The 26,463-nt window shown below is 37.9% G+C and overlaps 1 protein-coding gene across 6 annotated transcripts in view; it reads right to left on the bottom strand.

Annotated features, from left to right (window-relative positions):
• The window catches only part of COPZ2 (COPI coat complex subunit zeta 2), a 670,348-nt gene that overhangs the window by 409,006 nt on the left and 234,879 nt on the right, over nucleotides 1-26,463 (bottom strand). The window lies entirely within an intron of this gene.

Consider the following 26,463-nt stretch of genomic DNA (forward strand, 5'->3'; position numbering starts at 1 on the left):
AGGTGGCTGTACCTGTAAGAAATCCTTCACTGTTTGCATAGATTTTGCCTTATCCTCCATTTTCTTTAATACCTCTTCTGCCTTAACACCAAATAAAATATCCTGCTGTAAAGGAGCATCCAATAATTTTGCCTTAACATGATCAGGTAAACCTTGTTCTTTTAACCTTTTAACCAAGCATGCCTTCGAATCACAGATCCTGTAACTGCTGCTCTACAAGAAGCCTCTAATGAATCAAAACCACATTGCAGAGTATGTTTTCCCACTTGTTCAGCTGCATGCAATAAATCCTGCATTTCCTTACAGTCAGGATGTTCTGAAATTGTAAGCATTTTCTGTTTTAACAGAGACATTAAATATTGTTGGTATTTAAGCATGTGAAACTGGCAATTTAAAGCCCTCACTGCTAAAGTTGCAGAAGTGTAAACTTTCGCCCCCCATCTGTCTAATGCTCTAGAATCCCTATCAGAGGGAACTGGATTTTTAGCTGTGGAAGCCTTTACCCCTTTGGGACCCTGGGAAATAGTTTCAGGGTCAGCAACAGGGTTTTTATAAAGAAATTTGTGAGAGTCAGGGACTCTGTAGTACCTGTCTGGCTTGACTGGAGCAGGGGGCAAAGAATCAGGATTTAAACTGCATTCAGAGAACACATCATCCACAATATCTAACACTGGCGGAATAGCAAGGGGCCTGTGCTGAGGCAATAAAAGAAAGTCTCTGAGCCTTTTCTTGGATTCTGAGTAATCCTGGCCCTCCCAATGGAAATGGTCCCTCATGGTATGTAAAGTTTCCCCAAAAGAGTAATCCTCAGGAGGAGAGGCTGAAGGAATCAACTCTTCAGCATCAGAGTCCTCATAGGGGGGTAAAGAGTATCCCTGGTCTGAAGAGGAATCAGAAGAAATGGAAACCTGGTCAGAGAAATCATAGTCTGTATCCTGCCTAGGCCTTTTATCAGGAGGGGGATGGGAACCCCTGATCAGAGTAATTAAGTCTTCGGCCATTTTGAGCATCTGTTTTTTAGGCATGGAGGCCTGTCCTGATGAATGCTGTACTTGCTTCTTTGTCTTTAATGGAGTTTTAGACTTGGCTGTAGTTTTGATGGTAAGCTGTGAAGGTCTGAAAACACCCTCAGAAGCCAATGCCTGTTCAGCGGTTCCAGACCCATCTGAGGGGTTAGTTTCCATAGGCCCAGTACCTTGAGTTTCCAGAGGCCTAGACATTTCCATGTGGGAGTCGGAGGCGGCCTGTGGCTCTGAGGTAGCAGGTGTCAGGGGCTGCGAAAGCGCCTCACTGAGAACCAGCGGACCGGCGACTGATATAGAAGAGGCTTCATCGTCAGTTTTGGGCCTCGGATGCCTGTCCTTATCCTTGCGTTTTTTGTATATTCCGGTCGGTTGTTCCAACGGCATGGTATAATTAAACCTTCAGCCAAAGTAATGGCGAGCAAAGTCAAACCGACGTTTAATAGTGCGCTTGTTAAATCTAGCACAAAACCGACAACTAGTGATGTCGTGGTCTGGGCCTAGGCATGGAATACAGTAAAAATGAAAATCTTTATGAGGTATTTGCTTCCCACAAGAAATACAATTACTAACTTTTACTGACATTGGTCTAAGGCAAGAAAAAGTTTCCCCAATGGGGTACTTAGCTTTATTGAAGACTTTGGTTCTGAAATTCGAATTGAAAATCTCTGGAGTCGGCTGACCGGCACTTGCGAACTGCTTTTGCTTCAGGCACCACGCGGCAAGAAAGACTGAAGAAAATGGCGTTGGCTGCATCTTATACACCCCTGGCGCACTGTCAGGGAGGAAGCGACAGCAACCGACGTCGGACCAAGACCTCTGGCCGACTGCAGGATAACCCAAGTGTAATGACTGCAGCAGTGAAACACAATGAACATCTAACCTTACAACATTCTCCAACCCAATTAAAAAAAACCCTTAAATTAATATTTCACTATGCAATGTCTCTGTCCTTGCTCTACCTCTGACTAATCCCCACACTCTTCTACTGTTCGTCCAATTAGGGTCGCCTAGCAGTGTCACTGAATCCTAACCTAGTTACTCTGTACAAACTTGTTGATTAAGTGACGTCTAGTATGTACTTTAAGTAACCTATAAAGGGACACACAAATATATATGTGCTGTTTGAATGTTGAACTGGGAACTTGGAAAGTGACCAACAAATATACTGTATAACCTATATGTTGAATTATACTAATAGTGAAATGGTTTTAATATGTAAATATTTAACAGTTTCTCTGCATTGTATTTCTCTATTGTATTTTACATTGTATTATGCTGTTCTGTCTTATTGTCTTCTGTATGGAGCTTTTTTCCCCCGGGCCTCTGCTAAAAATAGACATATATCCAGTTGGACCTACCCCGTCAACAAATGTAAAATAAATAAATAAATAAATATCAGAACATGAAACAAAGGAATCATTAGTTTTCTTGATATTGTTTATTATTCAAGAAACATCTTTATTAAATTAATATTTATAACATAAGCAATCATACATTTATATAAATGAAAACAAACCATACTGACATAATTTTAGTTGCAAACATTATACAGCACCTGTAATCTACCCAGTCACTGTCAGTGAAACATTACAAAGCTCATTCAAATCCTGCCTTTTTTAAACCTCATTCATCTGCATGTAGTGTTCCCACAATTTCCATTTTCTCTATACAATTTGCTCCTACCCTTTTCTAAAGATCCAATTTCCAGTTGTTTCATCTCTGTTACTATATTCACTACTTCTAGTACAGTTGGTTTAGACTTTGATTTCCATTTTCTAGTAATTGCTTTTTTAGCATCCCATAATTACACTCAGCAAGGCCTTACTATGTCTAGGCAATTCCAATTCTGTATCATAGCTCAAAAAATAATGTCCTTAGTCATATCAATTTGTTCACCCAGAATGTCTGATACAGCAGTCTGAGGGAATTTTTTAAAGTCTGCCAACTCGTAACACTCACAAAAAATATGTTCCCAATTGCATCTTTCTTCCCCATCACAACTCCAACATTTGCTATCTACCTGAAAAAAAAAGTCTACTTGGGGTAACAAAATGCCTACAGTGGGTATAAAAAGTGTACACACCCCTGTTAAAATGCCAGGTTTTCTTGATATAAAAAAATGAGACCACAAAAATAATTTCAAAACTTTTCCCACCTTTAATGTGACCTATAGCCTGTACAATTCAATTGAAAAACAAACAAATCTGTTAGGTGAAAAATATAAAAAATAAAAAATGTACAATAAGTTGGTTGCATAAGTGTGCATACCCTTAAACTAATACTTTGTTGAAGCACCTTTTGATTTAATTACAGCATTCAGTCTTCTTGGGTACACACCTGTCATCAATTAAAGAGACTGATTAACCCCAAATAAAGTTCAGCTGTCCTAGCAGAATTTTCCTGACATTTACTCAGTTGCCTGCTATAGCAAAAGCCATGGTTTGCAGAGAGCTTACAAAGCATCAAAGGGATCTCATTGTTGAAAGGTATCAGTCAGGAGAAGGGTAAAAAAATATTTCCACAGCATTGGATATACCGTGGAACACAGTGAAGACAGTCACCAAAAAGTGAAGAAAATATGGGACAATGTGACATTGCAAAGAACTGGACGTCCCTCCAAAACTGATGAAAAGACAAAACAAAAACTGGTCAGGGAGGCTGCCAAGAGACCTACAGCAACACTATTTCTGGCAAGTACTGGTTGTGTACTACATGTGACAATCTCCCGTATTCTCCATATGTCTGGGCTATGGGGTTGGGTTGCAAGACGGAAGCCTTTTCTTACACGGAAAAATATCCAGGCCAGGCTATAATTTGCAAAATAGCACATCAAGTCTCCCAAAAGCATGTAGGAAAATGTGTTATGGTCTGATGAGACCAAGGTTGAACTTTTTGGCCACAATTCCAAAAGGTAAGTTTGGCGCAAAAACAACACTTCACATCACCAAAAGAACTCCATCCCCACGGTGAATCATGGTGGTGGCAGTATCATGCTTTGGAGTTGCTTTTCTTCGGCTGGAACTAGGGCTTTAGTCAAGGTGGAGGGAATTATAAACAGTTCCAAATACCAGTCACTTTTAGCCCAAAACATTCAGGCATCTGCTAGAAACCTGAAGATGAAGAGGAGTTTCACCCTTCAGCATGACAATGATCCCAAGCATATATCCAAATCAACAAAAGAATGGCTTCACCAGAAGAAAATTAAAGTTTTGGAATAGCCCAGTCAGAGCCCAGATCTAAATCCAATACAAAATATGTGGGGTGACCTGAAGAGGGCTGTGCACAACAGATGTCCTTGCAATCAGACAGATTTGGAGTACTTTTGAAGGAAGGGTGGGCAAATAGTACCAAGTCAAGATGTGCCATGCTGATAGACTCCTACCCAAGAAGACTGAATGCTGTAATTAAATCAAAATGTGCTTCAAAAAAGTAATAGTTGAAGGGTGTGCACACTTATTCAACCAGATTATTGTACATTTTTTTATTTCTTATATTACTGTTCAACTGAATTGTGCAGGTTATAGGTCACATTAAAGGTGGGAAAAGTTTTGAAATGATTTATTGTTGTCTCTTTTTTTAGGTCACAAAAACCTGGCATTTTAACAGGGGTGTGTACACTTTTTATATCCACTGTATGTAAATATTTCCAAGCAAAGATCCTAAATCTTCTAGACTTTGAGTATTTGGGAGACATACATATTCCCCCATTGTTTCTTTGTGAATTCCTTATCCAGTCTATCTTCCCAATCCTTTCTAACCTTCTATGACTGATTCTTATAGATATCATGCAATACTTTACTTGCTCTACTAATTATTCATTCTAGATTGTACTAAAAACTCTACCAGTGCTGGTCTTTTGCTTAGGATCCCCCTATTTCTTTCTCTTTGCCTACAGTCTGATATCAATCCTTGGTAGGAAAGGCAATCTCCAGCTTGCAGTCCAAATAAATTCTTGGCCTCTTCCCATTCTATTACCTTTCTCTCTCTAATTATTTGCTCCCAGTACCTTGGTTCTTTTGCCAATTTTCTCCAATAAATTCCAGCCCCTCTAGCCTACTGTCTGTATCCCTAAAAGCAGTCATCCCTATTGGCAGAATCTCCTACCTCCATTCTCATGTTGGCTTAGTTCTTCGAATACTTTCTGCTACTTCATGGATATAATATTCTGTATGGTGATTGTTATTCTCCTTAAGGATCTGCATCCAAAATCCCAGTCTCTCCTTGTTTCTTGAGCTTCCTTCCTGCTTTGTCATCATTACTTTCCACGTTGAATTACAGCTTTCCGCTTTTGGTATGTACAGGAGCCATAACGGTGAAGCTCTGAAATGCCCCATTCAAATCGGGTAATCCCAGATCACCTTATTCTATTAGAAGGATCAGCTTATCCCACTTGACCCTTGCCATCTTCCCCTCCCAAATGAAATCCTTCATCTTGTTATTAACTGCTATCCACAACTTCTCCTCTGGTTGATAAAAATATGCCTGACCTGTGAAAAAAAACTAAAGAGACTAAAAACATTTTAACTGCATTTATCGTGCTATTCATATCCATAAAACAGAGCTTCCAATTTCCCAGTTTTTGTATTATCTTTTGTTTAGCCTCTTCCCACATATCCTTAACTGCCACACCAGAATGCTTTTTAATCCATGCTCCTAAGTACTTCAGTTTATCCTTTCCCCATAAATGTGGATATTGCTGAACCAATTTGTGTGTAGGTACATCATTTACATCTACTGCCTTTGTTTTAGCTTCATTAATTATGTATCCCAAAAAATATGAAACTGTCTCAAAATGTTCCACAACACTGAAATATCCTTCTCTGGTTCAGATATAAAATGATATCATCTGCATGGTCTATATTAGAACACCGAACTTTCAAAATTTTGACTGTTCTAATATCGAACTGTTTTCAGCTGAAAATATCGAGAAAACAGAAAACCAAATTTTTTCCTAGGGAAAGAATTTGGTTGTCCATTTCTGTTGCTTCAGTATTTTCAGCACTGTGGTGGAAAGTTACGGGTCGGATTCAGGTAAGTGTGCGATTGTGTGGACGTGAGGGTTAGGTGAGTTAAGGTTAGGGCGCGGGTCAGGTAAGTGTGCGATTGTGTGGACGTGAGGGTTAGGGTGGAGTAGGTGAGTTAGGGTTAGGGCGCGGGTGAGGTGACTGTGCGATAGTGACGGACCTTAGGGTTAGGGTTAAGGTAAGGGGATAGTTAGTGGTGTACGTATAATTTAGTGTAGGGTTAGGTGTAAGAATTTAGGTGCATGCATGTGGATTGATGTTTGTTTGGTGTGCTTGTGTTGTGTGTATGTGTGTCAGAAACGGCTATTTTTTTCCCTAGGAAAAAATTTGCTGTTCTGTATGTTCAATGTTTTAAATTTTCGATTAATAGGGTTCGATATTAGAACACTCGAAATTTTGAAAGTTCAGTGTTCTAATATAGACCCCATCTGCAAATACAGTCAGCTTTTCTTGACCACCACACAAATTATATCCTTGAATTTCTGAGTCCTTTATTTTCTTTGCCAATGGTTCTAAATATAATGCAAACAACAAAGGGGAAAGAGGACACCCCTGCCTTTTTCCTCTGCTTAAACAGAAATTATCAAAGAGGAACTCACCCAACTTAATTTTTGCCTCTATTCCCTCATATATCCTCCTAATCAACCTTATAATTTTAACAGGGAATGAAAATACTTCCATTGCCTTACTCATACTCCCAGCTTACTCTGTCAAATGCATTCTCTGCATCAAGACCTACCAAGAACAGTGGTATTTTCTTACATTCTGCTTCCCTCTGGATAATTAGTGTTCTGTAAATGTTGTCAAATGTTTACTTCCCCGCCACAAAACCACACAGATCCATCTATCAATTTTGTCATCACCTTTGCCATTTCTTTAGCCAAATTTATAACCATGTATTAGGATTGAAATGGGACTGTATGAAGTAGGATCTGATGGGTCCATTACCCTCTACAGGTATTACAGCCACCACCATTTTCTTCCAGGATGTCGGTGCTTCTCCTCCTCTTAAAATACTGTTAAACAAAACCTTCCAGACCTTTTATCAGTTTTTTCTCTCCTGGCTACCAAACTTCCACAGGAATACCACCTATTCCTGGAGACTTTCCTGTGGATTGGTTATACATCACCATTTTTATCTCATCACCTCCTATGCTGTTAGTAATTGAATCTCATCTACTTCTAACCTTGGCATATTTAATTCTTCCATAAACGTTTCCATTTGTAGATTTTCTAGATTTCCATATTTCTCTGCTTCATACAGACTTGCATACAATTTTCAAAATATTTCTAGTACCTCTACAGGATCTCGTTACCCTCCTTGTTATAGACTCCCTAAGCTTGGTGACAAACCTTTCTACTTTCTGTTGCCTGAGTTGTTGTGTCAAAAGTTTTTGTGCTCTGGAATTATGATAAAAAACAGTTGCTTAACAGCAATCTTTCTAAACTCATGCATATTATTCAAGGTAATCCCTTATTTTTTGGTCCCTCTAAATAATTCTCGTTACTTCTTAACTGTATCTCTCTTTCTTTTATTTCCACCCTATTTTATTTTTAAACTCCTCTTTAATTTTATCCCATTCCCTAGCTATATTTTCAGAAGAAATTTCCATCTTCTCTAATAACTCCCAAATATTTTCCACAACCCATTCCTTAAATTCCTCTCTTTTCAAAAGATAGATGGGAAAGTGCCAGTGTCTCATTTTTACTTCATTACCCTGCATTTTTATTTTAGTTATTATTGGCACATGATATGAAACATTTTTACTTCATTACCCTGCATTTTTATTTTAGTCATTATTGGCACATGATATGAAACATTTTTGGATACGAATTAAAACTTTCAATTAAATGCACATGTTCCCTTGAAAAATATGTTCTGTCTAATCTACACCAGTTTTGTATCCTGGGAAATAATATGTAAATTCACTCCAAACTCCAACTACTAAACTCACATCTTCCATGCCAAATATTTTCATAAATTTCTTCAAAAAATGTACCCTCCTTTGTTAAATGTTCCCATTTCAGTTTCCCAGATATATATTCACTGTTACAAATAAAATTCCAGTTAACCATAAGTAATATTCCCTGATAAAAGTTGATTATTTCTCCCAGAATTTTCTTAAGCTCCATTATAGCAGTTTTAGGTGGAATATAAAAACATGCCAGTGTAATTCTCCACCCTTGCCAGTAGCCTCTTAGTACTACAAATCTACCACTATTATCTTTTTTATCCTCTTCTATCACTACTGGAGCTCCACTTGCAATTAATATAGGTACTCCTTTTTTCTTTTTTCCCAGGTATTCCGCTGAATAACCATCCTGAAAAGCTTTCTTTATCAAATTCACATATTCACTTCTTTCCAAATGTGTCTCCTGTAGCATAGATATTAGAATGTTACATTTTTAATACAACTCATCAATCTTTCTTTTTTTTATATATCTGTGAAATCATTTATATTTAAAGATAATACAGAGCACGTCATGCTAAAAAGTTATTCCCACCTTTTATATGTAACACCTTTTTTGTTAAATATGGAGTTCTAGCTGTTACATTCATACATTAATGTTTTGCAGGTTGATCTTTTATACAGTTGCTTCCTGTCAAATCCACATGAGGCTATGTCACATCTTATAAAACTTCTTGTTTTACTGAATGTCCCCAAACTAAAAAAAAACACACCCCAGTACACCTATAAAACCTATTAACTTAATACTAACATAAAAAACTATGTACATCTTCAAATATTGAAAATTTACCCTCCTAATAGGAGCAATTGTCCCAGACTGACAGCCACACACACACACTTGGGTTAACCTAAAAGGAAGGTTATCCATGCTAAGATGCATGGTAGAGCCTCTGCTTCTACTAAGTGCTGGTTGGTTTTGTCTTTTCTTTGATAAAAGGCAGAACGAAAACTAGTAAAACAAGAACAAGGCAGAGGCACCTGCAAATGAATCCACGACAACAAATAGCGTAAACTTTTTTAATTTTCCACTTTCGTCCGTAGACTTCCTCAGAATAACACTTACTGACACAAACAGGGTTTAAATAGGCAAGACATCACTATGGTAATTAATTAAAAACAATCAATGATGTCACAACGACAATTAACTACAAATTTTAAGAAAAATGATAAACCTTTTCAAATGATGTGTAAACAAACTAAATCTTCACATTTGTTGACCTTTAATTTCCTATATTTAAGGAAGCATTTGACATTGGTTGTCTCATTGAGACCTGGGGGACGATCAGACCTCAATTTAATCTGCCAATATGTCTCCCTTTGTAACAGGAAATTTTTAAAGTCCCCCTCCCTTTTATCTTTCTTGCAGACTTCCAAAACTGAAAATAAAAATTTATTGAAAGTCTGACAAACCAAACTGTGTTTAAAAAGGGCATTTTTTTCGTCTTTGGTCTTTATACTGTACAAATGTTCCCTTATTCTGGTTTTCAATTGCCTGGTCGTCATGCCCACATAAAAGGCGGTGCATGATGAACACAAGGCAATATAAACCACACCAGATGAACAACAATTAACAAATCCAGGAACAGAAAAAGTTCTGTCAAAGTTATCTACTGATATATATGGCCCAGTCAGTATGAATCTACACATATTGCAATTGTGGCAACAATTCATTCCCCTTTTACTACTGAATGGAGCACTACGGGAAATATTGTTGCCTCTTTCAAAAATCTTTTTTAAGTTATAATCATTTCAAAATACAAATGAAGGTCCACAACCTAATGAATCAAACATTTCAGCATTACCATTAATAATACGCCAGTTTTTAGATATGATATCCTGTATATGCTGATTATCAGAATTCATCCCAAGTGAACACACAATTCTGGAACCAAAGGTGTTGTCATAACTAATTACCTTGTTCACTACATTGTTCGAACATACACTTAGAATAGGAGGATAAAAACTCATTCGCTTATTATATATGTCAGTTGCCATGTGTAATAAGTCTTCTTTAGGATAACCACGACTAAAAAACAAAAAAATAATAAAACAAAATTCTTGAAAAACATCACTATCTTTGGAAGTCATATTATGAACTGCCCTTTTGGGATATTAGAAATAACATGTTTGGGATGCGCACTCTTATAGTGAAGGTACCCATTATTGAAAGTTTTCTTTCTATAGATGCAACTGTGTAACTTTTTCTCTTCAAAATCCCATTTGAGGTTCACATCCAAAAAATTAATGTTAATACCATAGTCACCTATAACAAACTTCAAATATGTGCTACAAGAATTAATATCCTTTAAAAGGAATCAATAGATAACTCTTTAAAGTCTAAAATAAAAAACAGGTCATCGATAAAACGACAGTGGAACAAAATATGATATTTGTCAATTAAAAATGGAAGAAATGAAGTGCCATAACAAGATTGGCGTAGGCAGGGGCTGCTGAAGACCCCATTGCTACGCCTCTCTTCTGTCGGTAATAAACTTGGTCAAAAACAAAAAAATTATTTTCTAAAATAATTTCAAGGAATCTACAAATCAAAGAAATGGTGTTCTTTGAAAAACCAGAATAAAATTTAGTTAGAAAACTTCTAACAGCCTCAATGCCCTCTTCTTGAGGAATGCAAGTGTATAAGGACACTACATCAATCGTTAACATGACAAACCTATCAGGGTCAAAACCATTATCGATAACAAACTGGTTAATTTTAGTCAAAAGTGCCATGAATCACGTAAAGGAAGTTTCATTACTAATGACAGGGCCTAGGAGGAATAACCAGAGCCAACCCTTCTATAACACAATGAGGAGATGAAACAATAGGTCTGAAGGGTGGATTAACAAGGGATTTATGAGTTTTCGGAATCCCAAAAATGACACCAATGCGTGGCTGGTCAATAACACAAAAGTCATAAAGTTCCGGACTAATATCTCCTCCATTAATGCTTCATATAGATAAGAATGTATAAAGCTTTGACGTTTATGAATGTCAAAAAGGGGGATGGTCTCATATTCTTCAGTGTTATCTAAAAGTTTCAAAATGCTCTCAGTGTAGTCACTTTGGTTCATGACAACGATGTTGTTACCCTTGTCACTCTTCATGAATCTAACTTTACTACACATGAGCTGTAAATTATTTAAAGCTTTAATTTCAGCTTTCGTTAAATTTTGTTCACATTTTTGGCTACAAGCTAACAAATGTTCCACATCTTGCAAACAATTCTCCTCAAAGATCTTCATTGTATGGTTTAAATTGGGACAAAAAGTAGAAGGTTTAACAAAAACCCTATCAAAATGAGCTATATCATGCAATAAATGATGCAGATTTAATTTCCTAACATACTGTTTAATGTCTATCACGGTCTTTACATAATTGGCTCTAGACTGTGGTACAAAATTGAGCCCTAACTTCAAAATGTTCATCTCGTCAGGTGTAAAAGTAAAATTAGTCAAATTAATGACACTAAAAAAACTGCTACTCAATTACTCAGAAAAGTTCGGGTCAGCACAGTTTTTACAGAGGCTTGATTCTTCTTGTTGACAAAGAAGAAGGCGAGAGGCTGCACCAGAATTAGTAGATTGTTTTGATTTGACAACAATATTGTTGTCAATAGCATTTAAAAATTCACTATCTGTATGAGAAGTAGATTTTGATTCTGAAACCGAAGTAATACACTCAACATCATTCTGACCAAGGTTAGTGTTATGGTTACCTTTGACGGTAACAGAATTAGGAACTGGCTTTGTTCCGGTGTCCGGAAGATGTTCGGCTACATTCAAAGCAACCAAACCTTCCTTATTTGAAACTAACTTTCTGTCCCAGTTGTTGTTAGACTTTGAAATAGTCTGTTTCAAGCCATTGTAACCTTTATGAGACTTGTTAGAACTAACAAATGACAAATACGCTGAATTATTTTCATAGGCACTAAAATCCCGGAGTAGCTTGCCATGTTTCCGGTTGACATTGTCCACTGAAGAATGTTTTAACTCCTTAATGATGGAGTCATGAAATTCACCAAAACCTTTATCGTCTAAAGATTCCTTGAAAAATAATTCAGATTTAATTATTTCCTCCTTCAAACACTGCAGTTTTACCATGTTGTTGTCAATTAAAAGTTTAAGAAACTGAAGACCGGCCTCATTAAAAAAGCCGGTCAAAATCTCAAAGAACGAATCACTAGATGTAACACAACAATATGCAACTCAAGACACCTAGAAAAATAACAATTCTCTAAATGTATGGCATTGTACCTTTTAAGAAGTTTTAGTAACTGTTCCCGCTTGTCCTGGAAATCCCGGTGCAATGGCAGTTTCTTCAATCCGTCGACATTACCAAAAGACCCAAACGGGTTGTCAAAAATGACTCGAGTAAACCCCAAATCTTTTCCTGCCGGTAGTTGGTTGTCCAAACAAATCACTGTGTCCAATTCACGAAAGGACCCAACAGGACTGGAGGTCTTTGTAGTCGATTCAGTTGAATTAGCCTTGGAAACAAGGTACTGCAGTGAGCTCTTGATGTCCGTTAAGGTGCTAATCAACAAGGCACTCAAATTAATGTTCTCCGATGAAGGTGTAGAATGAATACTAAGATTCATAAGTGGATCTTCAGCCGCCTCAGCCATGTAAAACACAAACTGATAAAAGGCAGAACGAAAACTAGTAAAACAAGAACAAGGCAGAGGCACCTGCAAATGAATCCACGACAACAAATAGCGTAAACTTTTTTAATTTTCCACGACTTCCTCAGAATAACACTTACTGACACAAACAGGGTTTAAATAGGCAATACATCACTATGGTAATTAATTAAAAACAATCAATGATGTCACAACGACAATTAACTACAAATTTTAAGTAAAATGATAAACCTTTTCAAATGATGTGTAAACAAACTAAATCTTCACATTTGTTGACCTTTAATTTCCTATATTTAAGGAAGCATTTGACATTGGTTGTCTCATTGAGACCTGGGGGACGATCAGACCTCAATTTAATCTGCCAATATGTCTCCCTTTGTAACAGGAAATTTTTAAAGTCCCCCTCCCTTTTATCTTTCTTGCAGACTTCCAAAACTGAAAATAAAAATTATTGAAAGTCTGACAAACCAAACTGTGTTTAAAAAGGGCATTTTTTTCGTCTTTGGTCTTTATACTGTACAAATGTTCCCTTATTCTGGTTTTCAATTGCCTGGTCGTCATGCCCACATAAAAGGCGGTGCATGATGAACACAAGGCAATATAAACCACACCAGATGAACAACAATTAACAAATCCAGGAACAGAAAAAGTTCTGTCAAAGTTACCTACTGATATATATGGCCCAGTCAGTATGAATCTACACATATTGCAATTGTGGCAACAATTCATTCCCCTTTTACTACTGAATGGAGCACTACGGGATAGGGTTTTTGTTAAACCTTCTACTTTTTGTCCCAATTTAAACCATACAATGAAGATCTTTGAGGAGAATTGTTTGCAAGATGTGGAACATTTGTTAGCTTGTAGCCAAAAATGTGAACAAAATTTAACGAAAGCTGAAATTAAAGCTTTAAATAATTTACAGCTCATGTGTAGTAAAGTTAGATTCATGAAGAGTGACAAGGGTAACAACATCGTTGTCATGAACCAAAGTGACTACACTGAGAGCATTTTGAAACTTTTAGATAACACTGAAGAATATGAGACCATCCCCCTTTTTGACATTCATAAACGTCAAAGCTTTATACATTCTTATCTATATGAAGCATTAATGGAGGGAGATATTAGTCCGGAACTTTATGACTTTTGTGTTATTGACCAGCCACGCATTGGTGTCATTTTTGGGATTCCGAAAACTCATAAATCCCTTGTTAATCCACCCTTCAGACCTATTGTTTCATCTCCTCATTGTGTTACAGAAGGGTTGGCTCTGGTTATTGACGCCCTCCTAGGCCCTGTCATTAGTAATGAAACTTCCTTTTTACGTGATTCATGGCACTTTTTGACTAAAATTAACCAGTTTGTTATCGATAATGGTTTTGACCCTGATAGGTTTGTCATGTTAACGATTGATGTAGTGTCCTTATACACTTGCATTCCTCAAGAAGAGGGCATTGAGGCTGTTAGAAGTTTTCTAACTAAATTTTATTCTGGTTTTTCAAAGAACACCATTTCTTTGATTTGTAGATTCCTTGAAATTATTTTAGAAAATAATTTTTTTGTTTTTGACCAAGTTTATTACCGACAGAAGAGGCGTAGCAATGGGGTCTTCAGCAGCCCCTGCCTACGCCAATCTTGTTATGGCACTGTGGGAGCGTTCATTTCTTCCATTTTTAATTGACAAATATCATATTTTGTTCCACTGTCGTTTTATCGATGACCTGTTTTTTATTTTAGACTTTAAAGAGTTATCTATTGATTCCTTTTTAAAGGATATTAATTCTTGTAGCACATATTTGAAGTTTGTTATAGGTGACTATGGTATTAACATTAATTTTTTGGATGTGAACCTCAAATGGGATTTTGAAGAGAAAAAGTTACACAGTTGCATCTATAGAAAGAAAACTTTCAATAATGGGTACCTTCACTATAAGAGTGCGCATCCCAAACATGTTATTTCTAATATCCCAAAAGGGCAGTTCATAAATGACTTCCAAAGATAGTGATGTTTTTCAAGACTTTTGTTTTATTATTTTTTTGTTTTTTAGTCGTGGTTATCCTAAAGAAGACTTATTACACATGGCAACTGACATATATAATAAGGTGAGTTTTATCCTCCTATTCTAAGTGTATGTTCGAACAATGTAGTGAACAAGGTAATTAGTTATGACAACACCTTTGGTTCCAGAATTGTGTGTTCACTTGGGATGAATTCTGATAATCAGCATATACAGGATATCATATCTAAAACTGGCATTATTAAGGGTAATGCTGAAATGTTTGATTCATTAGGTTGTGGACCTTCATTTGTATTTCAAATGATTATAACTTAAAAAGATTTTTGAAAGAGGCAACAATATTTCCGTAGTGCTCCATTCAGTAGTAAAGGGAATGAATTGAGATTCATACTGACTGGGCCATATATATCAGTAGGTAACTTTGACAGAACTTTTCTGTTCCTGGATTTGTTAATTGTTGTTCATCTGGTGTGGTTTATATTGCCTTGTGTTCATCATGCACCGCCTTTTATGTGGGCATGCAATTGAAAACCAGAATAAGGGAACATTTGTACAGTACAAAGACCAAAGAAAATGCCCTTTTTAAACACAGTTTGGTTTGTCAGACTTTCAATAAATTTTTATTTTCAGTTTTGGAAGTCTGCAAGAAAGATAAAAGGGAGGGACTTTAAAATTTCCTGTTACAAAGGGAGACATATTGGCAGATTAAATTGAGGTCTGATCGTCCCCCAGGTCTCAATGAGACAACCAATGTCAAATGCTTCCTTACATATAGGAAATTAAAGGTCAACAAATGTGAAGATTTAGTTTGTTTACACATCATTTGAAAAGGTTTATCATTTTTCTTAAAATTTGTAGTTAATTGTCGTTGTGACATCATTGATTGTTTTTAATTAATTACCATAGTGATGTCTTGCCTATTTAAACCCTGTTTGTGTCAGTAAGTGTTATTCTGAGAAAGTCTACGGACGAAAGTGGAAAATTAAAAAAAAAACTTTTATTTGTTTGTTGTCGTGGATTCATTTGCAGGTGCCTCTGCCTTGTTCTTGTTTGTCTTTTCTTTATTACTTTCCCAGACTTGGAAAATACTTGAATGCTTTCAGAAAATGTTACCTCCTAGCCACTGAAAGAAAGCCATTCTAAGAAATAAGTATTCTGTTTTTATTGCTCTATCAGATTTTCTCCATGGAGACATGAAGACCAGATAGAAAGTAGCACTCTATTTGCTAGGCAATGTTATTTTTTATTTGTTTTCTCTTAAGGCTTGTTACTAGATCAAACCAAGGGCCTTAGCCCAATCATTCCCTTATGCAAGACTGAAAAAAGCACATCAAATTTTCTTGCAGCCTGCCTTTTTGACCCATTGTTTTTTATATTAACACTTATTTACTGGCTTCAGTACTCAAAACCATTTATGTTGGCTAGACAGTCATTCTGATGCTCAGTGGAAATTGATTTATTCTATCATTTGTGAACTCTCACCTTTAAAACATGTATTTTTCTTTATAGTCAGTATAAACAATAACATTTTATGGATTATTAAAAAACTATATTAATGGCCATTCTAATTGTAAGAATGTGAGGTATTGCCAGCTATGCCAGGAGAAGGAGAGCAGTGGACGTGTAACATATGCCAGCACAGCTAGCTGGAATTTCATAAGGAATTATAGATCAAACTGATTTGTACAGATGCTTGTGTTGTAAAATGTATTTGTAAAGCTGCTTGTGTTGAAAATGCACCAAAAGTATGCCCTGCTGGACACAAAAAGAAATATACGTGCATTATTGTAAATGTTTAAATGTGTATGTTTAACAGAAGATACTGGAACAGAAGAGGTTAAGTGGTGTTCCCCTCTCTGGGCCAGTAATCAAGGAGCCTGAATGCTCACCACTGCCAATGGGGAGGGACATTCACTTGGAACAAAAATGGATACATCCAGTATTTCCAGATGGAGCTCTCTGCATCAAGCACAGTTTCCCTTAAGAGCACACAGGGAATGCAGTCAGTCCAGGGGATGGGTCCTCGCCGTCTCTCCAGATCCTCAGTAAGACTCAACACTGGCACAGGTGTAGGGTTGAGTCCTCAGCCAAGTGTCCAAACCAAGTCCTCCACTACCTTCTCCGTGGAACCAATGCTTTGTGTCCCTGCTCCAAGCAGCTGACACACACACTCTCTGAGATTTGATTTTCACACACACATACACACACACCTGGGAAAGGCAAACACAGATTTACTAGCTATTTCTCTTTCTGTCCAGACTATAAGGTAGTTACACTGCAACCAGACACTCCAAAGCCAGCTACTCTACAGCTCTTGCAAGGGTACCCAATTGTACTGAGTGAAATTAATATTAATACAAATGGTAATGTTGACCAAACAGCCAGGATTTCAGGAGTGGCTATAGTGACACCAACAGATACAAGTACTCTCAAAGGTTAAAATATTCTCTAAAGAATCAGCAACACTGAAAGATTTAAATATATTTAATAATAAATAATAAAACAGCATGAACATGCTAAATATCTATTTACAATAAACACCAGTGTTTCAATCACATGAAATATTAAAAATAACACAGGTGGACATGTTCACAAAGTTACAGAAAAAATAGTCCTTAACTAATCTCACCATATTTTCCTGACTGATCTAAAGAATTATTATTCCCTGATTACTTACTAGAGCAACGCAAGATGAAGTAGGTGATAGATCCTTCTGTGTCAAGTTACAATACAGAGTGCTATGAGAGTTAAGTCTCACTAGTATTAAAATATCATTTTTAGTGATGGATTACAGAATGACATTACATACATCTGGTCGGCTGACATCTGGTTCCCATGCCCCCCCTTGGCTAGAGGCTGTCAGGATTTGGCACATATGTGTCAATAATACACACACACACACAGAGAGCCTTGCTAAGATTTGCTGCAGTCTCTGAAAGTCATAAAACAATTTCAAACCACCACCTTTCCAGAGTAGCAATTAGTTCACCCCAAAGACAATGCAGGAAGGTTCCTAGTACAGACTATTTGTCTCTGGCTGAATTGAAAACTAAGATACAATCTTTATGGTCTAAGCCATGTAATTTAATTTCAAACGATTTTCAAAGTTTGAGATTAACCTCTTCTCTTCCAGTATCCTCTGCTAAAACATATACATTTAAACAGTTACAATAATTCATGTATATTTCTTTTTCTGTCCATCAGGGCACACTGTTGGTTCACTTTTAACACAAGCAGCTTTACAAATACATTTTTCAGCTCAAGCATTTGCTCAGCTTGATATATGAATGACATACAATTCTTTAAAAAAAATTCCAGCTAGCTATGCTGGCATATGTTACACATCCACTGCCCTACTTCTCCTGGCATAGTTGGCAATACCTCATACTGTCACACTAATAAATTAAGTAATTCAAAACCACATTATTTAAGATTTCATTAAATTATATCAATACACAGATACAGATACTGCTATAGATATAGATATTTAATTACTGGTTATCATGTAATTTGATTGAAAAACAAAACAGCAACCCAAACATGTCGAACAACTATTATACTACTAATACAATACATTATACACACTATTTTAAAAAAGGAAACAAATTTCCTTTTCCAATGCAGTACCCTAAACTCAACTTCAGTCAGTTCAAATTCGTCTGAAAAGTTGCAGTGTTATGGGAAAGTTTTTTTTTCTTAAGATGTTCATTATGCTTAGTGGCAGGGACAGGGACAGTATTAGGGTTAGGGTAAGTACACTTTTTCCCCCATTACACCTTAGCAATGCATGATAACTCTAATCCTAACATGCATATTAAATAAAAAAAATATTCCTATAACATTTGTACTAGACAAAACAGCTTGGATACTCACAACATGCACAGACACACACACACAGACACACACACACACACACACACACACACACACACACACACACACACACACACACACACTAAATACACACACACACACACACACACACACACACACACACACACACACACACACACACACACACAAACATTTAATCTACTACCTTGCCTAATCCCTACTCTAGCGTTAACCCACACACATTCACAAAAATACACATACACAGACACAAATACCTACTTCACATCCCACTTACCTGTTTCAATAAAACCCACACCCAACAAAACATTCATTCAATCAAATGGACATTTGACCAAAAGACTCTGCACTGTTAACCAAAGCAACTATTAACCAAATACACCAAACCCATATATATATGGGACTCCTGAATTTGACTGACATCAAAATGCCAACAGCTGCATGATCGACCACAGTTGATGGATCTATGCAGATGATAAACTGGTGTGCTAGATCAATAAGCCCCTGGTGGGGGGGTTAGTATATATAATTAGCAGGGGTTGTGGGTCACCCCACATAGCGGGAGCATGAGGGTTCATCCCCCTGCAAAAAATAATCTTGTTTGGGAGGTTTTTTTTTTTTTTGTTTGCATGAGATGAGGATTTTCCTCACTCATATGCAGTTGATTGTCGACATCTGCATTGTCACCCTTTTGTAGTCAATATTCTTGCCATACTGTGTCGACCAAGGAAAGTAATCCAATACATATATATATATATATATATATATATATATATATATATATATATATATATTCCTCTAAGGTATTGTGGCTGGTATTTACTTATTACAAAAGTATTTATGCACTGTTGCTTAATTGAGAAGAGGGTACCCATCTACACTGAGGAATAACACACGGTCTCTGAGACTGCTTCGGCCATGTACCTGTAAAAGAGATATCGAATGGTACAATCACAGCATACCAGTAACTGCGAGTCTCTGACTTTCTTCAGAGTGGTGGCAGTGCTACCATGCAAAGGAAAAAAGCTGTGTGGAATCTGAGGATTCAACAGCCTTCCCTAGAAATTGTATGCATGTGTGTGAATGTGAAAAGTAATACTTTGAGTGAAAGGCAGTTACTGTGAATAAAGGGGTGCTGGGAAACATTGGTAAAAGGAGAGAGTTGTGTAGCTCTGTAAAGACAGCTAGTCAAATTCCTCTTCCACTTCTCCAACATTCAACTGATAACAGTACATAAAATCATACACAAACCAATAGCCTGACCAGCTCTTACCCCTTTAATCAGCATGTATTTTCCAAAAAGAACTCTTAGATCAGAAAAAAAAGAACTTCTCACCATAAATAAACCAAATAAATCCCCTGGACAAATCCAATACTCATACTCAGTAGCAAAAAAATGGAACTCCTTGCCTCTAACCATGAGAGCTATTTCTAACATACCCACCTTTAAATGCTCCCTAAAAGAATACCTTACAAAATCTGGGACCTACTCCTGTGCCAATCCTGGCTGAACTTATTCACTATATTTCACTCACCCCCTTCATTTCACTACCTCCTACAGCCTCCTACTGCACTCCTTTTGGTTCCGCACGACGTAACCTTGTTAAATTCATCTCTGCAGACCTTTCCCCTACCTTTTTCCTCCATACTCACCTAAGCTACCTGAAGACCCACCACCTGCACTCTCCTTAGAATCTCTTTCTCTCCTTCTTCCCTCTGTAACCATAATATGAACTCCTCTGTCATACTAAGACCGCACTCAGTTTCACCTCACAGTCTCTAATCATGTAATCTCAGATATCTCTTTAAATATTTTATTAGAATTGTCTTGGGTCTCATTTACCACATGCTAATCTATGTACCAAATGATTTGGCTATTGAATTCTTCTTCACACATTCTTTTCAATTCATGCTATTTTCTTTACAATCTGCTATGAAACATGTTCTATGTTTTCTCATTACTACATTCATTCACTCATATTTGTACAGTAACATGACACTTTGTGATTTAAAATGTCTGCACTCAATTTTTAAAATATTGTGATTGTGCAACTTTTCTCTCCAGGCCTCTGCTGAAAATGGGTACTTTCTGGCCTAGTCGGACTTTCCCGGTAAACAAATGTCAAATAAATAAATACGTACACTATTTTGAAAAAGTGGTTCTTCTCTGTTCTACCAACAGTCTATAGTCCTGAGTGTTTAGACACTAGTAATCATTATAAAATTACAACTTAAGATTATGTCACATTTATAATTAGATCAAGTAAACCGGATCCTCCTATATAATATCAAATCAAAATTAGAGGTAAATTTTGATGAGAGAATTAGGAAATAAAAATTATCCTAAATCATTACAATAATTTTGTATGATTATTAATGTAAACGGAAAGTTAAAACCTACTATATCTAAATTATATAAACTAATTCTAGAATGTGATACTAAAACTGGTAACATCTGGAATTGCATTATTTAATAATGACTGTGGCAAACATATAATTTTAAGGTCAACAGGATTAAGAAAGTACAGTTGTGTACACTTACCATAAATGTAGATGTTCGAGTGTATTCACTGTTGCAGTCATTACATTTGGGTAATCTGCTGGCAGGTTGCCCTCAGTCAGTCGGCCTGAATAAAAAAGTCTTGGGTCCTGCGTTGGTTGCTGTCTTCTCTTCCATGACGTCAGGTCATCAGGGGTATAAAATATGCAGCCGACACCATTTTAATCAGTTTTTCATGCCCCAGATGTCAGGTGACCCCAAATGGGGAGCAAATTATACATATATATATATATATATATATATATATATATATATATACATATATATATATATATATATATATATATATATATATATATATATATATATATACATATATATATATATATATATACATACATACATACATGCATACGCACACACACACACACACACACACACACACACACACACACACACACACACACAAATAAACAGAACTATACATAAATGCATTTTTAGAAACAAACTTTACCTTCATCTAAAAGCAAATACACCACAAAGGCTTTAGCGTATAGTGAAGGAAAGAAAAGGTATAAAAAGGAGGATGGTGGGTAATCCAGACTGCAACAGTGAATACACTCGAACATCTACATTTATGGTAAGTGTATGCAACTGTACTATGTTCTTCATGTTTCACTGCTGCAGTCATTACATTTGGGTAGAATCCCAAAGCTATGGATGGGAGGATGGAACTAAACAGCATTAGGAGTGGCTATAAGGCCCTGCAGAACTGCAGTGGCAAAGCCTAACCTGGATTTGGAGAAGAGAGGCAAATGATAATGCTTTGTGAAGGTATGAACAGAGCTCCAAGTAGCAGCTTCTAGATGTCTTTGGTTGGAACCCCTCTGAGAAAAGCTGCTGAAGTAGAGGCAGCCCTGGTGGAATGTGATCTGATCCCCTTGGGCACAGGTTTACCATGGTGCAAGTAGCAGAAACGAATGCAGTGGCATATCCACTTAGAAATAGTCTGCTTTGATACAGCCTTCCCCTCTGACCCTGCATCAAATGCTACCAGTAGTTGCTCAGACTTTCTTAGAGATTTGGTCCTGTTTAAGTAGAATCTTAGCTGTCTGTGTACATCCAATGAATGCAAAATCCGCGCCCCCTTGTTCTGCGGATTTGGGTAAAATATTGGCAGGTGAATGTCTGGTTAAGAGCCACACTGGATACCACCTTAGGCATAAAAGAAGGATTGGTCCTGAGGGACACCCTGTCTGGGAAAAATGTAATAAAAGGCTCCACTGCCATGAGAGCCTGTAGTTCTGAAACCCTTCTTGCTGAAGTGGCTGCCAAGAGAAAAGCTGTTTTCCAAGATAGAAATTTTATATCCGCAGTAGCTGCTGGTTCAAAAGGAGGCAGGGTGAGTTTTTCCAGCACAAAATTGAGGTCCCATACAGGAGTTGGTGATCTTCTGGGAGGCCTTAAATTTTTGGTCCCTCTAAGATACTGTTTAAGCAGAGGATGAGAAAAGAGGGGAGACTCTGTGATGTAATGAGCTGAGATGGCAGAGGCATGGATTTTTATTAAAGAAAAAGATAGGCCCTTGTCAAGCATCTCGGTCAAATATTGTAAAATCTTAAGAATATTCGGCTTTGCTGTGACTGTTCCTTGTGCTTGGTTCCAAGCACAGAATCTCTTCCATTTATCAGCATAAGATTTTCTAGTACTAGGCCTTCTGGCTTCCAAAATGACATCCATCACAGATTTACTGAGAGGTGTTGTTTGAATAATTAATTGATCAGCCATGCTGCAAGATTCAGAGTTTGGAGCTGTGTGTGCAGAATTTGATTGTTCTGCTGAGACAGTAGATGAGGTATTTGAGGCAAGTACCATGCAGGAAGTTGAGACATATTCCTTAGAAGTGGGTACCAGTGCTGGCGAGGTCAGTATGGAGCAACTAGGATCCTTTTTGGTTTTTCCTGTCTGACTTTTAGTAAGACTTTGGAGAGTAGAGGCAGAGGGGGAAAGGCATAGACTGGTAGGTTTTTCCAGCTGAAGGATAGGGCATCCACTTTCCATGCTTTTTTGTGACGAGTTCTTGTGCAGAATTTGTCCAACTAATAATTTTGGGGAAAGGCAAATAGATCTATGTCTGGGCTCCCCCATTTCTCCGTTAACTTGCTGAAGATTTCTGGATCCAGTTTCCATTCGTGTGGGTCCATAAGATTTCTGCTTAGGTCGTCTGCCAGAGTATGTTGTTTTCCTGGCAGGAATTGAGTTTGAAGATGTATTTGGTAAGTCAAGGCTGTGTTCCACAAGGCCATGGCTAGTCTGCAAAGGGGGTAGGAATGTGTACCCCCCTGCTTATTTATGTACCACATAACTGTGGTGTTGTCCAGTAGTTGTCCTGGATGAAGCAAGTCCTTGAAGGCTGTCAGAGCATTCTGAACAGCTAGCATCTATTTCTTGTTGATATGCAGATGCATTTGATTTGGGCTCCATTTGCCCTGAATGCATCTCCCCACCAGGTGGGCCCCCCAAGCATAGTCTGATGCACCTGTAGTTAGAGTGAATGACAGTCGCTTGTTTTGGTGACATGTCTCTGCCCACCAAAGAAACTCCTGTTGTAGGCAGGGAATGAAAGGAATCATTTTTTCCAGACTGTGACAATGTTGACTCCATAAACTTTTTAGGTACCACTGAAGTTTCCTCATATGCAGTCTTGCATATGGAATTAGCAGAATGCAGCATGCCATGAACCCCAAAGCCTGCAGAATTTGTCTTGCAGATAACTGGGTTTTTGTTGCCATTTGTTTAAAGTATGTTGTCAATTGCCTTTGTTTGTCTGGCGTGAGGTAAGCCTTCTGGGCAGTTGTATTCAAGCTTGCACCCAGGAATGTAATTATTTGAGAGGGTACCAGTTGTGTTTTATTTTCATTTATGGTGTACCCTAGGCATGCTAGAAGCCTTTTTACAAACTCCAGATATTGAAGAAGAGTGTCCTTGTCCTCTGCTTGAATAAGACAGTCGTCCAGATAAAGATAAATGTGAATGTTTCTTTGTCTGCAGAATGCAATTACTGGTGCCAGGCATTTTGTAAGGACCCTGGGCACAGTAGATAAGCCAAAGGGCAGTGCAGAGAACTGGTAATGCAAAAAACCTGCCTTGAAGTGGAGGTATCTTCTGCATGATTCCCTTATTGGGATATGCAGTTATGCCTCTTTTAAGTCTAGAGTTACTAACCAAGCATTCCTGCCTAGCATAGGCAGAAGCTGTTGTAAAGTCAGCATTTTGAATTTTGTAATGTCCAGGAACGTGTTCAAAATCGATAAGTCCAGTATTGGATGCCATGAATTGTCTTTTCTGGGTACCAGGAAAAGTCTTGAATAAAAACCTTGTCCTTTTTCCTTTTCTGGTACCGGATGAATAGCCCCCATATCCATGAGGGACATGACTTGTTTCTGGGCCTCTGCCCACTGGTTTTGTGACAGATCCGGCCATCCGTTTGGAATTGGCAAAGTATGGAAATTAAATCTGTACCCCTGGGATACTATGTTTAATACCCACTTGTCCTGGGTAATTAACTGCCAATTTTGAGCATGAAGTGCTAGTTTTCCCCCCAAGGGGGCTGCCAAAAGATAAGTGCTTGGTGATGGTAGAGGAAAGTCACTGAGACTGCTTACTGTAGGGTTGTGCTTTGTTTCTTCCAGTTTTGGAGGTGGAGGCACCCCATTGCTTTGACCTGTAAGAACCCTGTGATTGGTATCTGGAGCCTTTTGAGCGCCTGGATTTGCCTTGAGTGGCTCTGTTGGACACAGGAAATTACCATTTTTTAGTAGGCCAGTGTCTACTGAACCTAGGTGGCTGCACTTGCAAGAAATCATTTACAGTTTGCATAGCTTTAGCTTTGTCTTCCATTTTCTTTAAAACCTCTTCTGCCTTATTACCAAACAAAGTGTCATGCTGCAAAGGGGCATCCAACAATTTAGCTTTAACATGATCAGGCAGATTTTGCTCCTTGAGCCAGGCATGCCTTCTAATCACAGATCCAGTAATGGCGGCCCTACAAGGGGCCTCCAAGGAATCAAAACCACATTGCAAAGTATACTTTCCAACCTGTTCTGCTGAATGCAAGAATTCCTGTAACTCTTTATTTTACACACAATCAGAAATCAACATCATTTTCTGTTTCAGTAAGCCCATAACATGCTGTTGATATTGAAGCATATGAAACTGGCAGTTTAAGGCCCTGATTGCCAAGGTTGCAGACATATAAACCTTCTTTCCCCATCTATCCAGCGCCCTGGAATCTCTGTCAGAGGGGGTAGGATATTTGGCTATAGAGGCCTTTACACCCTTGGGACCCTGAGAAATAGTCTCAGGGTCAGCAGCAGGATTTTTGAATAGAAATTTGTGGGAGTCAGGAACCCTGTAATATCTGTCTGGCTTACTAGGTGCCGGAGGCAGGGAATCAGGAGCCATGCTTGACTCCAAAAACACATTATCAACAATGTCTAATGCCGGAGGTATTGCCAAAGGCCTATGCTGAGGAAGAAGGAAATCCCTAAGCCTCTTTTTTGATTCAGAGAAGTCCTGACTCTCCCAGTGAAAATGTTCCCTTAAAGTATGCAAAGTCTCTCCAAAAGAGTAATGATGGGATGGATTCCTCTGCATCAGAATCCTCATAGGGTGGAATAGAAAATTCCTGATCAGAAGAGGAATCAGAAGAAATGGAAACCTGATCTGAAGATTCATAATCAGTGCCTTGCCTAGGCCTCTTCACTGGGGGGGGGGGGGTTGGGAATCCCTGATTAAGGTAATTAAATCCTCAGCCATTTTGATCATCTGTTTTTTAGGCATAGGGGCCTGAGCACGTGGCTCATGCATCAGTTTTTTAGACATAGAAGATGTTTTTGACCTTGTTTTTGAGGCTGGTGTCGGTTTAATATAAAAAATTTTGAGGCCTGAAAACACTCTCAGAAGCCGGTGCCTGCTCAGTGGCTCCGGACCCATCCAAGGGAGAGACATCCGCGGGTTCAATACTCTGAGAATCTTGCAGCATACCGGACTCTGAATGGGTCTTGGTAGAGGCCTGCAACTCAAAAGTAGCGGGTATCAGGGGGCTGTGAAAGTGCCTCACTGAGTACCGGCGAACCAGCGACTGGCTTAGGAGAAGCTACGAAGTCAGTTTTGGACCTCAATGGTCTGTCTCTTTCTTTGCATTTTCTGTGAACTCCAGTAGTCGGATTGCTAACCGACGACATTTGGGATAACTAAATCTTGACCCAAAATATTTAGAAGCAAAAATATACAGACGCTTAATAGTGCATTGGTTAAATCTAGCAGAAAACCGACAGCTAGGCACGTTGTGATCTGGGCCTAGGCAAGGAGTACAGTACAAATGAAAATCCTTATGAGGTATTTGCTTCCACAAGTAATGCAATTATTA

Source organism: Protopterus annectens, chromosome 13.part0 (genome assembly GCF_019279795.1).
Source record: "Protopterus annectens isolate FY-2018-M chromosome 13.part0, PAN1.0, whole genome shotgun sequence".
Classification (NCBI taxonomy): domain Eukaryota; kingdom Metazoa; phylum Chordata; order Ceratodontiformes; family Protopteridae; genus Protopterus; species Protopterus annectens.